The sequence below is a fragment of the Phoenix dactylifera genome, chromosome 5, assembly GCF_009389715.1.
Source record: "Phoenix dactylifera cultivar Barhee BC4 chromosome 5, palm_55x_up_171113_PBpolish2nd_filt_p, whole genome shotgun sequence".
NCBI lineage: Eukaryota > Viridiplantae > Streptophyta > Magnoliopsida > Arecales > Arecaceae > Phoenix > Phoenix dactylifera.
This window is the reverse complement of record NC_052396.1, coordinates 12,833,904-12,838,576: the sequence shown is the minus strand read 5'-3', so window position 1 is coordinate 12,838,576 and position 4,673 is coordinate 12,833,904. Positions and strand designations below refer to the sequence as shown.

General features: G+C 42.8%; 1 long non-coding RNA gene across 1 annotated transcript; it reads right to left on the bottom strand.

Annotated features, from left to right (window-relative positions):
* Nucleotides 1-620: 620 nt before the first annotated feature.
* Nucleotides 621-1,070, bottom strand: LOC120110887. Its single transcript, XR_005512009.1, has 2 exons — nucleotides 820-1,070; nucleotides 621-702 (listed from the first exon to the last, which is right to left on the bottom strand). It is a non-coding gene; the product is annotated as an uncharacterized LOC120110887 (long non-coding RNA).
* Nucleotides 1,071-4,673: the final 3,603 nt, after the last annotated feature.

Here is a 4,673-nt window from a genome sequence, read left to right as displayed (position 1 = left end):
AGCCCTAGATGCCCCGAGCTGTCAAAGGTCTATGGTCTGAAGCTGCACGGATGATCTTTGCTGCCTGTGCACGAGGTCCGCTCCATCACGAGCTGTGGGAATGGACTGAGCTCGCCAAATATCTAGGTATTCCTGGCTAGCTATCCTGATAAGATGTACAGGTCGCCTTAATAGCCACGGAACACATCTGGGGGATACCAGACCATCGTCGAACCTCCTGCAGAAAACCATCTCTCCGGCTCCAAGCGTCCTCTGGGATCCCTGACAACCTCCAAGCACCCCTTGCCCACACACACTGGAATAGCACATGATCCATCGACTCGTCTACCCCACAAACCAAGCACATGAGAGAGATGCTTACTTCTCATCTACTTAGCACAGAACTCATTGGCAGACGCTCCCAGGTCACCTTTCAGAGGAAGAGAATGTGAGACCCAAGCCTTTTGGCCTCACGTGTGTCGCACGTGAGGGCACACGATGAAAGGGGATTCATCACGATCGCCCGAGGAGATGGAAACCCCTATTTTTTTAGGGCTGCTTCTCCTCATTTGAAAGCCACCTGAGGTAGAGCCGCCACGCCGAGTCCCCCTTCCGGTTGGGTGATCTCCACTGCCGCCGGAGAGGAAGAGAGCCGTCGAAGAGGGTCATCACAGTTCACCCCCGAAACCAGGTAAGCCTCCCAACCACCTCATTTTCCCTTTCCTGCATTTTCTCCTCCCAATCCACTCGGGAGGATAGATCATTTCAAAAGAAAAGAAAAGAAAGAAGAGGAAGAAGAAGAAAAGGAGAAAGAAAGAAGAGAGGGAAGAGGGGGCTTACCCGTGTGCGGCTGCGAGTTCGTCGGCATCACGGGAGCATCCACGGACGTCACGGGAGCCTCCAGCCTCGGCTCGGCCGTGCGCATAGGCCGCGAGCGTCGGCTGCAAACGCGGATCGAGGGCGCAGCGGGCTCGGCTGGAGGCACTGCCGGTCATGGCCTGGCCCCTCCCAAGCTCGCCTCCTCCCTCCGTGGGAGAAGAAAGGAGAAGAAAGGGGAGGGTTGAGAAGAATATGAGAAGAAGAAGGGAAGAGCTGAGAGAGAGAAGGTGAATCGGGAACGGAAGAAGAAAAAAAAAAAGGAAAGAAGAAAGAAGAAGCGGGGAAAGGAGAAGAAAAAGAGAAGAGAGAAGAAGAAAGAAGTCGGAAGAAGTTTCTGGAGAGGAAGAGAAGAAAAGAAAAAGAAAAGGAGAGAAAGGGCGAAAAATAAAAGAAAAGAAGGAAAAAGAAAAAAGAAAAGAAGAAGAAAAAAAAAGAATAAAGAGAGGGGGTGGTTTACGGGTATGAATCCGAATTTAAAAGAAGAATATGATTATTGAATATTAGGTTCTGCGAGGGATTTGTGGAATTAATTGGATTTGTTGTGGATCGCGTTCGCAAGGTAAGTGATGTAACCTCTTTACTAGATTTATCGGCAAACTATGTATATGTTTTACGAATTGAATTGTTCGTGATTTCGAATTTAATGCATGGATTATATGTGTATTTTTAGAATATTGTATGATTCTGATTGGACGTATTTGTTTCTGGTTCGAATTGTGTTTAATTACTCTGACATTGTACCCTTTGGTTTGGAACATTAAACATAATGTAAGAAAAGATTATGACTTGAAATAGATTCAGGCTTGTAGTCGGGCTATGTTGAGGGACCCTGCCAATGGGGGCTAATACATTGGTACCGCAAGAAGAATAGTCGGTGATATGACCCTACCACAGGGAACATGTGGTCATAGTTCCTGGCTGTTGAGTTGGATCTCATAAATTGAAAGAAATTAAGATATGAACAACATTTGGTTTGACACTGTACGTTTTCTTTTATATAACTGGAATATGAAATAGAGGACAAAATGAACTTCGACCTGGCTATGTTGAGGACCCTGCCAATGGGGGGCAGATACGTTGGCAATTGACTGTCCTAAAGGACTCACCGCAAGAAGAATAGTCGGTGTTGATGACCCTGCCACAGGGAACAAGTGGTCATAGTCCAGGATCGACAAGATGAATTGAATATGTGAAAGAATCATGAAACCGCGAAATAGAATCTCATAAATTTACGAAATATTTGATTTATATTTTGGAACTGTATATTTATTTATTTTTCACATATTATTGCTTGATTTATCTAGCTAGAGTGTTCATTACTTACTGGGTTGTCTAGCTCATTATTCTCCTCTTGTTGTTTTACAGATTCGAGAACTAATCCATTGGGGATTCAAAATGGGAGAGCGATTAGAAGGATTGTTGGCTCAAGTTATCTTAGATTAGGGTGATTTAAGTTGATTTGTTATTATGGACATTTATTATGATTTGGTGGACTTTTGTTATTTTAAGAACTAGGTTTCTGCATGTTGGTAAATGACGATTCCGCTGCGTATTTGGACTTGAAAGAACTTATGATTGAGTTAGTCAATGAAATAGGATTGCATTTATTTAGTTAAATTATTTTAGAAATTTCATATTTGAGGTGTTTGGTTTAGATGCCTTGCATGCTCGTGGGGAGGTTTTCTACGGGTGTGCGGCGGTTGGCGCGACCCCCGGCTCGCGATCTCGGGCTGGGGGCGTGACAGAGAGAAACCCTCTGATGTAGCCTAAACCCCCATACCCAGCCACAGTCTAAGGCCGGCTCTGACTCCCGCTGAAGAGCCCAAGAGACATCACCAATCCCGGCACTAGCTCCACAAGTAGTGCTCCAAACCCTAACATCCGGACCGGCTGATCTCAGAACAGGGAACGCCCGAACCCGCTCTGCCAAATGCTCCCCAAACAATAGCAAGTGACATGCTGTTGGAAGGCTTCTAATGTCACGAAGGTTACTGTTAGATCAAAATCTTTACTACCACTTGATGCTAGCTTGGGCGTGGATGGGTTCAGTTGACGTTGCTGACATAAAAAAATTATGATGTAATACCTTTAAGACATTGATTTTGATAAAGTTATTTAGAAAATACCAAGATAATATCATGAAAATATCATAAAAAGTTTTGTAGATGATGTAAAGTCTCTCCATCTGCCCTTGCTACTAGTAGCTATATCATATCAACTATTCATGCTAGAAAAAAAATGATAATAGAAAATTATATTTTGAAAATAACACAAAATAGATATGTAGATGGTATATAGCCTCTCCATTTTGCCCTTGTCATAAGAGGTTAACAAGTTTAAAAGGAAAGATAGATCATCCAAATTAAAGATCCGACTTGTTGATCATGATTTACACTACAAAAAAAAAGGTCTAGTCTTCCCAACCTAGACCTGACCTAACAGAACTGGCAAGTAGATGAAGGCTGGTTGGCTCATCAACTAGTCTTCTTAGAGTTGAGGTAACCTTTTTGGAATCGATCTGAGTCATCTTAGTCTAGAACGCACTCATCATTGCCGGGGCCGAAAATCTCCAGTCCGACACCACCAAAGCTATTGAAATGTAGGAACGAAGCTGCTCGAGCGGACTAGCTAGTAGGAAAGTTCGCTATCACACAAAGCCCAGCAAAAAAGATGGGGAAGGAAAAAGAAGAAAAAACTAACGTATGACAGTTCTCCGAAAGGACACTAGAAAAAGAAAGAAGACAAAAAGTCCAAGCTTCCATTAGACAGAGAACTCCAAGAGAAGGAAAGACACTCACAAAGTGGGGGGAACTGCTTCGCTCCTTTTATAGAGTCTCAAATGATGCTAATCTCATTACCCATCTGATCATCCATCCATCGATTGCTATATGTAAGCTCGGCATTCGGGGGTTGTGGGCTCCCATAGATTGATCTATTCCTCGATTGCGGGAAGGAAAAATCCGCCTGTACATATGATGCTTTGAAAACGGAACCCATTTTGTGGAAGTTGTTCCGATCACTAAATGAAGTTTCTAGAAATGTCTAGGGTTGATCTAAACTGCATGAATTCAACTCGACTAGCTCACCTGACGAATGATTTGATTACTTCCTTCATCCGAACCGAGCAAGTATAGCCCGGCCTCGAAAGTGGAAGGCAAGTAATATAGCTTCGATTCACCATCTCTAGAATCTCGCCTGATAGCTTAGACTATCAACTAAACAACAAGTGTCCAACGAGATCAACGGTCATTCAGATCTTCGAACAATCAACGTGAACGATTAAATCTCGGTGCAATCTCATTGCATCTGAAAGGAATATGATAATCGACTATCACATTAGGAAAGTGACTGAGTATGTTCACTTAAAAAGAAATATCATAACCATCTATTCAACGGATATTGAAAGAGCCCAACTGTTTATATGCAAATCGAACGGTCCTAATCACACAGATTGATATTTTCTCATCTATAAATACTAGGTACTGACCCCTAAATATGAAAAAAAATTGAATACTATAATCTCATAATTTATTTTTTTTTCAGCTTTTCTATTGTCTTTCAAAATTCTGTCTTACTTAAGTATCGATGAATATCCAGCCAAATATTTTCTAGTGACCGTCGGATCGTTTTCCGTAGCGTAGGATAACTTTGATACTTAAGCGGTACATTTATATTTTAGATTTGATTCTCAGCGGCAACGATTTGAATCTTGAAAATCATGATTGATGCTTAAAAGTATGTCTTAATAGCTCGGGCGGCGGCATGAAGCCCTCGGTTTCCAAAGGCCGTTGGAGCCTCGCCTTCTGCCCGGTTGG